General features: G+C 46.1%; 1 protein-coding gene across 1 annotated transcript in view; it reads left to right on the top strand.

The window, feature by feature from the left end:
- Positions 1–4,618: 4,618 nt before the first annotated feature.
- Positions 4,619–12,121, top strand: part of LOC139050947 (alpha-crystallin A chain-like) — a 40,644-nt gene continuing 33,141 nt past the window's right edge. The window contains exon 1 of the mRNA XM_070527827.1: positions 4,619–5,291. The gene's annotated coding sequence lies outside the window, so the exon portion shown is untranslated. The remainder of the gene's footprint in view (positions 5,292–12,121) is intronic.

The following is a 12,121-nucleotide window of genomic DNA, read 5'->3' as shown; positions in this document are numbered from 1 at the left end:
TGAAAATCACGCGTGTTGGCTGATCGGTATTGTTGCGGTTGGTTGTGCCTGTTACAGACCACCGTTTGAGGATGACGTGGTCGTATTTGTCGCACAATTTGTTTGATAATGTACGTTTCTTTCTAACAGTAGTGACTGTCAAACTGGTGCCAACGTATATGCGACGAACACATTACGTGCGATGGATGCCCGTGCCGACGTAGAATACTTCACTTGAACCCACTAGTGGTCTACCGTGAATATAGAACCTGCACCTATTAGAGAGCCTACGACAGCACATATCTAAAAAAAAAGGAAAATTGGATGCTCTATCGAACGCCTGCCACCCCATCTGCCACAAATGCCTGCTTTTCACAGACTGCATGGCAGCATGTCGACAGGTACCGAAAGGGAGAGAGAGAAGAGCCTGGTAACCTTACCAAGCAACGGCAACTACTCCTCCACAAACCAGTAAGGCACCGTTTGGATATCAGGATACACTGCCGCGTTTCCCAGCATCACCGGGCAAAATTCAGACGGCAGCGCAGTACAATCAGGAGTGTAGAGTCTCACAGAATAGCGAGAATATTTCCACATGCAGGCACAAACCTAACTCTAGAGCATTACACATTACGACTAGGACTAACAATTGCTAACACCAGCACGAATACACACTTGAGCTGAGGAATATTTGTCAGCTGTGGGGAAGGCGCCTTATAAGAACGCGGATACGTATAGTATTTGACTACAGTTGGGAGTGCCCGCCCATCACCAAATCCAAAACACCCATTTATCTCATGCCATCACCTCCCGCGCACCGACATCTCAGTTGCCGACTCAGACAAACCAACTAACCGGACCAAGTCTACCTGTCGAAATTTATCGGAGCAGCACCAAGGGGAAACATAATGCCAGTGAATCCTTGATCAAATGATTTGAATGTTATTTGCGTTTTTTCTCACTCATTCTCTCTCTCTCGGCGTGTGAAGCATACGTAAACGCTTTAGTTGTAAAGTTGCTGTGTGTAATGTGTACCCCCGCTGCGAAACTCAATGGAAGGCTGTGGGAAATTGTCTCCGGATAGAAATACCCGAGCGTGGTCACCGGGAGATTGTCTATGCCTCGATGTCCGCCTCCCGGACGGAGGCCCATCTTATGCGACCAAAATACTTGCTTCCCTGTCCGTGCAATGTTAAGTGTTAGGGCGCGCCAAATGACTTTCCTTGACTTAATCATGAAGGGAGCTGATGAAAGACATGTTTTTGCCACAATTGAACACGCACAAAAGGAAGACGCAAAAAGACAACACGGGCGGCAACACGGGCGACAACACGAGCTGATGGTTTTCGCCAACCTTTAAGGAGAGAGTATGTGCTGTCCACGACAGCGCATGTGGCATCCAGCGCGAACTCTCGCTTTCGGTTTTTATTTTCTTTAAGCCAGCAAGTATTTCGTCGTGGTCCTATTTAAGAACGTCCTTTAGGTGTATCGCGTGCACTATAAGTAAGCGTAGGCGGAAGTAACGGCAATGATTGCTTCAAGTTGCTCAGTCCTGCTTTGAGAAACGCTGGGGGAAGGCTTTGTTACTTCTGCGCGTGACAATAGGTGTGTGATATTTCGGTTATCTTATCGGCCCACTGCGAGAATCGTTCTGGAATGTTTTCAATTGAACGATAAGCAATAGTAATGACAATCATTGCTTCGAGTTGCCCAATCGTGGTTCGGAAAACGTTAGGGGGATGATGGAGTCGGTTACTATTGCACGCGACAGTACGTATGTGGAATTTCAGTTCTCTTAACCGCCGACTGACAGAATCGTTCTGGGATGTTTTCGCGGACGCTCTCAGGTTTCGCGAATTCTGCCCCGCATCCATTTTGAACCTATCGGTGTACAGCTGCCATGTCAGCCAATTAGAACTTAGTGTCGGTATCGTCAATGGGGCGAAGTTTTACGATGTGCATTGGTGATGTTCCGGTCGTGAAACCTCTCCTTGTTCTCTGAATCCGCTGCGTTGACCGTTCGAACCAATGAGCGAGGGCGTAGCCGTCTTGCGAGCCAATCAGAGCTGAAAATATGGCGGATATCTGCGATACGGCGGAACGTGACAGCGTTCAGAAATGTGTTTAATGTTCGTACATTTGCTTCGAGGTCCAACATCACTTGCCAAATGCATTAAGTCAGTGAGGCTTCCGAATCAAGGCGACCGTGAGGACCCAGACGACACGTGACGACTGATCGCTGTGGAATAAAACAGTCGCCTCAACGCGCGGCTGTCAGATAGGAACGAACACGCCTTGTATGGGAAAGCGTTGTACTGCGGCGGCTGCTGCTGCTGCCTCAATGAGTCTTCCCAGGGCGTCTGGAAAGTCTGCCCTCGGCGATGCCTCTCCCATGGCGACCGACAAAGAACGGTCGCTTGCTTCGGTTCATTGAACCTTGGGCCATCGCGGGGCGTATGGCAGCTGTTTCGGGTTCGCCTGCATGCAAATGCACGAATGGCACACCAGTGCACTTAGAGTAATTCGCTCTCCCCGTGCCATTGGCGACAGTGAGGCTTGGACGTTGTGTTATTCTGCTTTAGTTGTGGCATTACAGCGGAGTGACGACTGACGATTCAATAGCAGAGTATTGTTGTGGCGAGTATATGACGTCTACCATGTGTTCAAAGGTCACGGGATTGTGTCCTGAACTTGTTGCGTCTTATTGTTTAATGCAGATGCCTTCGGTCATAGTAAGTTGAATGCGTAGGTTTATTTCATCGTGCTATCAGGGATTCACGCGCACGTGATGAAGTATGCCTGCCGAGACACCATCCTGCCTTTTCCCTATGTTCAAATAGCTTCCTTTTGAGATGTGAATGAGTTTCTTTGATGATAATCCGAAAGCAGAGTATGCATATTGCTATCCACCTTGAAACCGAACACCTAATTGGTATTTAATCCAATATCACTTGAACGCATCATCAATATCATAGGGGAAATGTGCTTGATTTTGTGCTTTGGGGATACCTGTATTGGCAGAAAAGTATTGCAGAAGTCTTCGGGTCAAGACTGAGTACTGTCAGCAGCCCTGAAACACTAATCTCGTCTTTCTTTTAACAGTGGATCATACCGAATTCTCTTTCTTTTTTTTGCGCTGTGGTGTGGAAAAAGTATTGAACAAATAAATGTACCCAGATATGACGGGGTATTGTTGGGCATTGTTGGCAAGTCGTGATGCCTAAGAAACGCTCAGAGACCGTGACTTTGAGAGGTACGACCAAGCTTTGGCATTTTTTTTGTGAATTTTCTTAGAAGCAGCAAAGCAGCTTGAGTATGACCGATGGCTTTATGCCCAAGTATACCGTGTTTCACATCTGCCAAATATCGGCAGCCGCTTCTCGCAAATAATTCGCACCATTTCTTTGTATTTCCTAAAGTGGTTATCCACCGTTCATCAAAGAACGTCGCCACAACTTTGCGCAACGCCACATTTAGAGCCGACACAACTGTGCGACTCAGAATGATGCCTTGTTAACTGAGCTTCTATACCTCAGTGAAAGTTTGGTATCTATATAGCCGCACACACTTATGACAAGCAGCAGCTTATGAAAAGGGCAGCGTCTGTTCGTGAAGTTCGGGGTCACGTGTATCTCATATATTGAAGACAGCAGCCCTCTGAATACATAACACTTATTTAAACATCGAAGTATTGTTCCCTAGAAAACCGACTGCACTTGAAAAGCGGACAATCGGTCTCACCGACCAGTCACAATTTATGAAAACAATGTGCACATGTCGAAAGCGCCTGTCCACGACGCACTGGTACATTTCTTCGTCTTCGTTGGCTGGATTAGGGTTTATTGCTTTGCACACATGATGCGTTTTCTTTGTAATGAATTTCTCGAGCACAATTTTCCGTTTTATTTTCGTTGTTTATTGTAAGCCTAAATTATGATTGTGTGCGATATTTTTCGCGTGATTGTCATCAAAGCTTGTACATTAACACGCTTATTATTATTTGCGTTGGTTACAGTAGTAAATAAATAGAAATAAATCAATAGGTAAGTAAAATTCCACAATTTCTCGGCAGCTATTAAGGAAGCAAGCAAAAGTATGAGGCTAATTCAATCGCATGTGGCTTGCGGAAGCTAATGACGCTCTGTTATACACCATAACTCCGGCGCACGCGAGGCCAAAAGTACGTGATGTACGCGTCATATGTGGTTCTTGCTAGAGAAGAGTGCGTGGCGTGGGAGGATGTGAAAACGATGCAGCCACGAAAAGAGCCCCATCAAGGTGTTTATTTTATCGCCACCAAGAGCTATGTTTGCTGACTTGCCAAAGAGCGGCCGAGCGCTCCGAGAGACCTTGACCCGGCCAGAAATGGCAAGAAACGGAAAGCTTTCCATCAAAAAAAGGTCGAAACAAACAACGCCAAATCGCGAGAAACCTCGGCAACGAGCGCTGCCGAATGAGAGGTGGCGGGGTGACGCCACCGGCGGCGGCCCGTCGAAACATCCAGAAAAGCAAGCGCAAGGCCACCGGCGTCGCCCCCGGGCACCGCTGGAGTGATGACGAGTTCCTGACGTCACGCCCACGTGATTTGTGACGCTACGGCGACGTCGCGGCCCACGTGAGGCAGAGCGCCGAGGTCACGTGGCTCGCGATGTAGCTGTATAGTAGTAGAGAGCTTGCCAACGCCGGCCGCCCGCATCGACGCTAGCAGACGACAGAACGGTATCGCATCGCAGACGACGGCTCTGCTGCGTAGTCGTGTGTAGTAGTACACGCTTCCTGCTGTTTCGGCCTGCCGTGGGCGAAAATTGAAGCACTATAGTCTGCTTTTGTTGTTGTTGCTTCTCCCCGGGCACTTCTCTCCTTTTGTGGCGTGGTTCTGTGGGTGCCGTGGCGTCTGAAGGGACAAGTTTCCAATCAACAAGAGCCCCCTCTAGCCGACTTTCGGGGAACCGGCGCTGCGCAGTTTAGGCTGGTTTAGGCTTCTTTAGAGGTGAGCGGGGACCGTCGACAGTTGATGCCATCTCTAACGCGACTGGTGCGGCGCGAACGGTAGCGCGCGGTTTCATCTTCGACCGAAACACAGATACGCACATTTGTGACGAGCAACGACAGAACTGCTTCCTCGCTTCGTCGCCTCAAGCAACCGCACCGCGCCTTTTGAATAGTTCGTTTCGGGCTTTTGTCTCAGCCGTGTGTTTGGGCGACTGACGGCTGCCACTTTTGACGCCTGTGTCAAGAACGTCCATGTAGTGTCGTCTGCTTCACTCCGAAGGAGTTTGCTTTCGTCTGCATCTTGGCCTCTCGCTTCAAGGGTGAGTCATTACTCTATCGATCAAAAGACTGTGCTCTGAAAAATGAAAGCGCGAAAAACGCTTCGCGTTATGTTGGAGGAAAGGACGGCGGGGAGAGGGGAGATAGGTTCGTTTATTCATGGATATTTGTGCTGCCAGCCATGACAGCTTTGCTGCACGATATCATAGGTATTGCTTTTCTGTATTATACTTTTTTTTGCTTCCTCTAGTGGCATGTGCGCGGCATGCGTGTCCCAACAATAGCAGAGACGCACACACTGCCGTTCTACGTGCGGAAGCATAGAGGACAGGTGCCATGCCCTCCCCCACCCCCCTCCCCCGTTCTCTTACCCCCTGCTAGGTGCGCAGCGAGCGTCTATCACGGCTCGAGGAATGTGCCAGGCGCGTTTTTAATGCGGGACCGTCTTTTCCGCCGTATAGCATGCGGCTCACTGAGCGGTGAACGATGACACAGAGCGAATAAGTAAAGAATGAGGTGAAAGAAATGCGCATCTGTGACATGCAGGAAGCACCGAGTTTCACACAAATATCACCATGGGAATGTGTAAACGAGAGAGATGTTCACATGAAGATGGATGCTTGAAGTGATTGATGGTGGCAAATCAAAGAATGCAATATAACTTCAGCGACATTCTTTCCTCTGCCAACATCAATCTCCAGAAGGAACTGTGGCGGTACTGTCCTTTGGAGCTGCTAGCTTGGAGACTCGGCAAGTATGCGAATAATGGGTATATATGGATTTGCCTTAACTTCGTGCTTCTGGCTTCAAACAGCTTTGCAACTTTGCGAATGAGTCATATTCAACGAAATACTTATCTTAAACACAATCATTAGCAAAGATCACGCGCACGCGCAGATAATTGCCTTCATGTGCTTATAAATCTACAACGGGTGCTCGGAAATATAGAAAGATAAAACACAATAAAAACCATCGTAGGATGTTTGAAGCCACCTGTACAAATATTAGAGAAATACATGCTCTAAACGGTGTTCCCGAGGTAAACGAACCATCCCAGTATCACAGTTCCATCCAGTAATTTTATAGGAAACTGTATGGCTATAAAGTGCAGACTTCCGGAATAAGTTCATTCTGGAATGTTGTTCGCTGAAGGGAAATGCATAGAAATGAAGTGTTTGCCATGTCAACCTTTCTTTTTTACAACCTGTCCAGCTTGACGTTTTTTTTTTTGAGATGTATGTCCGTCAGTGGTGCTTCTTTTGAAGTGACATTAAATGACATTCAGTTCATGGTGTAGATGTTGGCCATTTCCATGCTACCATGGACGAGTTCCCTAGTGACGTAACTGTAAAACATTTAACATATGGCAGTCTAATTTCCTGCGTGTAGTATGTGCCATAATATCTCGACAGTGTTAATTAGAGAACTTGTGTATTAAGGGTGGTATGACCAATGTCAAAATGTTCAGTGCTCTCCAAGAAGTAAGCTTTAATCGAGTACTTTAATTTATTTATATGCGTGGAGAAAGTTCAGGTGCTCCGATTTCAACGCCGCTTACACTGTTGTAATCACATTTCTTGCACATAAAGGGGAAAGAATGACAGGCTGATCGAAAAAGTTGAGCTAACACAATCAAGGTGTATTCTCGTAAGCAGTTTAAAACTGCTTGTTAAGTTGGTTGCTTCAGTTTCACACAACTTCAGTTATCAAATGATTTGCATATGCTTTAAATCAAAACATTATACAACAAGTTTGGCAACTTTAAACGATCTGCTACGTATAGTGTTCTGATTTGCCATGCGCGATGTTTCAGAGGAATTGCACAGTTATATAAAATTAGTGCTCTGGTTCTTGTCTTTTGGGCATTATACGAGCTCCAGCATGCTTTGCGGAATTATCCCAAAGTCTAAGTCATGACTCTACGTCCATGCGAGTCAGTATAATTTGTACTTTTCTTTTATGTTCAACAAATTTATTCTAACCGATGCGGGGAAATGCTTAATTAAAGCATTTCGGCGCTTCTGAAGTTTGCGACTGGGAAAACTCGGGTCTGGTCTCAGAAAGTTCCCACCTAATATGTCTGGAATATTCTGATAAATATACATGCATGCACAAGGAGTGTATTGACAGCGTTTCAGAATAATTTTCCTGCCCCACGCTTTTTTTTTTGCATCGAATGTTCTAATCGTTCATTCCCCCCAAAAGAGGGTAGGGGTTGAGGGTGTACAGAAAACTTCTCACAATGTGCATACTATACAAAACCATAAAACGGGGAAAATCATTGTAGAACGTGAAAATAAAAGAGAGCTAACGACCACATCATCACAATCCACTGTTGTGCTGTCATTACAGATCTAATTTATTCTACATTTACATACTGCTCTTCATAAAGGGTTATGACTGGAAGGGAATTGAGACAAGAACGGTCATTATCGAAATAAAAGTGGAGTAGCACAAAGCAGCAAGGTCAATGGCAAATGTAAAGCAAAACAACTTTATCAAGACATAACAAAAATAAATTAACTACCAGAGTTTAGTAGAAAACTAGTCTAGTTACCTATTACAGCGAAGATGTTTGAGGCTAAGGTTCGGCGCATTTTTCGTGTACGTCGACAAATGTGTGCGAGCAAAAACTATCATCATCAGCAATATCTGATGATGATAGTTTGATGATGATGATGATAGATGACAGCACTGATGATAGCGTCGTCGTCTTTCATGGCTGGCTCCGTTGCCGCTCATCATGCCGGCGTTCCCATACTGTCTGCCCCTCCCTCTGCGAAAGCGCTGACGGCACTGGTCCACTGCCAGTTGGTGCGGTGATTTCGGTCTGAAATTCTTTGCCGCAATATATTACGAAATGAGGACACCAATGCACACAAAGAATGTATAACACAGATGAACGCGGATGTATAAAAATAAATCTGTGTGCGTACCTTTCGTCGCGATGGCCACCGATGCAGACAATGAATATTTTCGCACCTTTGTTCTGAATTCGGCATCACCGCTTTGTCGTGTGCTACACAGCTTCGCTGGTCTTCCGCCTGCACAGAGTGGAATGGCTTATAATTTCGTTGCTAAGTCCGAGTCATTCGTGGCGCAGAGAATGAAATTACCTTATTGAGCTATTGCGTTTGCACGTCACGTACGAAATATTAATAGGGCACGAGATAGTGATAATGGCAATATTGAGTGGGACCTGTACAGGATGCTGCAATTCCGGAAGTTCAGATAAACAGATGTTAAGGCCGACACTCGGATAAAAAAAGCGCCAGCGGACAATGATGCAGCCCCTCCTAATCAGGTAGAAAATTTCAAGTCGTAAACAGCCAAGACAGACAAAAGATAGAAAACTGCAACGGGACTAGCGTTACTATAGTGCAAATTTATTCATTCAGTTTTTTTTATGAATAGCACGAATGGTTGGCGTTGGTTTTTGTTCGCACTGCATGGCAATATCGTAAACGATATTCTGGGCATGCCGAGTCTTGAAGGAGGCGTCACTGTGCATGAAGACATGACGATGCAAATGAAGAATTTGTGGACACAAGATTGCTACAGGAATGATTTACACCTTCAAAATAGTTTACGATTGGTTCCTTTGTTATAAGGGAGACTTTACGGAGCACCGTACAAGTGTGCTCCAGGTGACAAAGACTGAAGGTTAATGTTAAGGCAAAGCTAAAAAAAAGAACCCACCATAAACAGTAACCCTATTTGAAATGTTAGGTCACTCAGTACAGTTGCTTAAACGAGGGGGAGTACTTCGGTGGTTTGCTCTTTGGGACCGCTTAGTAACACCACCGAGCTGTAGCTAAAACATACCAGAGCTACCCGAGATTGCTGCAGCTTTGAGTGCGTTACGGAATCCAGCTTCAAACGTTGCAGGTTGTGCGAAATGTTAACTGCAGCAGCACTATAAGATTCAATGTCATAGAGATCCTCTATTTTCGATGACTTACCCAAAATGTTCGCACAGGCACTCTGTACTTTTAGGAAAACAGTTGGAACTTGTATGTTAGCACGGCATGCAGGTTCCCTTCCTTTGCTTGCACGGAAGAAATTCCGTGTGCCACGTATCAGACATAGCGATCCCTTTTGCACTAAGCATAGAACTTTCCCACTTCACTGTTGTTCTTAGTGTTATCACAGAGAATTTTCGACATAATTAAGAGCTTTTGAAAAAGAAATCTTAATATATTAGAATTCGCACCTCAGATGCATTTACTGTGTTCTGCTTCATCAAATTACAATCGTCCTCTGAGGTTTGGCACAGTTAACTTGCAGGTATTATTCAAAATATCTTATTATAAAATCTTTTGCTAAATGAAGATATCACAAGGTATAACATTTTGCGACAAGGAGCACTCGACTTATCCTACACAGCGCTAAGGCATCACTTACACTACTGGCACCGGTGTGTTTCCATGTATCCAGTCTACATCTTGGATTGATATCGGGGAATGCACATTGCATTAGTTGTGCCCGTTCTTACCTTTCTGATATGATTTATTCAGAATCTCAAATGTTTCCTTTCTATTCAGCCTACATTCCGCTTTATATTTGCTGCACATCGTGTCACGTGACGGTCGCGCGATATCACGCTGGGCTGAAAGATTGCTCGTGATGATCATCGTCGGTCAACCCTTCTTTCCTATTTCCCTTTTTTTCCTTATTGGCAGAACACGTGACTGCCGTGGCTGCGGCTGACTTCTCTGCCTTTCTTCAAATACGCAGACACTTATTTCTGGCTCTCTTGCTCTCTTTTTATTTCATAGTTTTTCAGTAGAGCTATTTTTTGTTCCACGTGGGGCACGCCGGGTAATCGATTGCTGTTGCTATAAAAGGAATCTTTATTGACTTATTGATCAGTTGACGGGAATGCCGTCAAGCTTTGGCACGGGAAAAAAAATTGAGGTCAATGTTTTTAGCCGTAACTTCTGCTAGGCAACGTGCGGTTATCGATGTCATTCGCGAGAAGGGCAGCTTGCTACACAGTGTGCATAAAAGATGAGGGCTCACGCTGTGAAGCGACGTGTGAAGGTACACGCATGAAGGAAAGCTGTGCGAAAGTTTCTTCAGACCCGCCGTGGTTGCTCAGTGAAATTACACAGAAAAAAAGCCTTGGCTGCTGAGTGGCTATGGTGTTGGGCTGCTGAGCACGAGGTCGCGGGATCGAATCCCGGCCATGGCGGCCGCATTCCGATGGGGGCGAAATGCAAAAACACCGGTGTACTTAGATTTAGGTGAACGTTAAAGAACCCCAGGTGGTCGAAATTTCCGGTGTCCTCTACTACGGCGTTCCTCATAATCAGAAAGTGGTTTTGGCACGTAAAACCCCATAATTTAAAGGTTTCTCTAGCTCTCGACCACCTGCGTTATCCATCTCAGTCTTCTCAGCAACACTCTTGATTAACTGTTGTGTCTACGTCTGAAGTTTCTTCGGTGTATACTTGCGTAAAAGAGAGACGATAAAATCGAATTAATTTCTCCTGCATGTGTGGCGCAATTAGCGGCTGTTTCAGTCCACCAAACTAAGCAATGACATGAAGCAGTAACTGTCGGTGCGGTTGCGAAGGGAACGTTTGGCATGAAATAGTTTGGCACGTGTAGCGGCAGTCAGTCCTCGCGATAGCGCCATGACTGTTCGTGACCTTTGAAACTTGGCTCACACTTTTAATGCGATTAGCATTCTTTGCGAACTTATGTGCTTTGAACCTACCTACCTACCTACCTACCTACCTACCTACCTACCTACCTACCTACCTACCTACCTACCCACCCACCCACCCACCCACCCAATGACCCAAGTAGTCGAATACCTTGGGCCACTAGATATGTGCTTGTGGTAGCGATGCCGTCGTGATTGCTCCATCGTCGTCCCTCCAACTTCGTCATCCGACTGACGTCACGCCATCGTCTTCATTCCATCGTCGTCACACACTCGTTGTCATCCCACTGTCCTCATATCGTTGTCATGCCGTTGCAATCATACATTGACTGTTGTGCAGTCGTGGCCGTACCGTCCTCGTCATTGAAACTTGGTCAAGCGACTTTGATCACGCTGTCGTCGCCGCGCCAACGTTCTCACACATTCGTCGTCATGTCATTGTATCCATGCCGTCGTCCTAACGTTGTCGTTTCACCATGGTCATCACTTCCGAAACGTCGTCCCCTTATCTTCACGTCCTCATCGTCATACGCCCTTCGTCTGCCATCGACGTCTTCGTGATTTTATCGTAATCACGCTGTCGTTATTCAACCGTCATTATGCCGCCGTTGACATACCATCCTTTTCATGGCGTCGTTGTCACACAGTTGCTGTCACGCGTCCGTTGTCACACCGTCACTGTCACGCCGTTGTGTTTGTGCCATCGTCTTCATTCGAGCTTCGTCTTCGGCCTGTCTTCATACCGTTGTAGTCACACCATTATCATCATGCATTCATCGTCATTCCACTGTCCCCGTGCCGTAATCGTCACGCTGTCGTCTTTATACCATTGTCATCATTCAAGAATTGCCGTTTCGGTGTTATGCTATTGTCGTCATAATGCCTTTGTCGCTCCATTGACGTCATTGCATCCTCGTCATTGCGTCGTCATCATACTGGTTGTCATGTCGCTATATTCATGGTCTACCTTGACAAGGGAGTGTCACAGAAAAAGTTGACCGATACCGGAGGCATTGTATGACGCGTAAACCGAACCAACGGAAATTTCAGAATCATCACTACGGATATTACATAAACGGGACTTCAATGTTACGGTGTGTCGTAGCATTGCTTGTAGGCTAATCGCATTACCGTCGACATTCATCGTGAGATGGGTTCTGTGACAAACTTTTTCGTTTCAAGACGCGTGAGTGACGCCAT

This window comes from Dermacentor albipictus, chromosome 10, assembly GCF_038994185.2.
Source record: "Dermacentor albipictus isolate Rhodes 1998 colony chromosome 10, USDA_Dalb.pri_finalv2, whole genome shotgun sequence".
In the NCBI taxonomy this organism is placed as follows: Eukaryota; Metazoa; Arthropoda; class Arachnida; order Ixodida; family Ixodidae; genus Dermacentor; species Dermacentor albipictus.
This window is presented reverse-complemented; position numbering and strand designations above follow the sequence as displayed.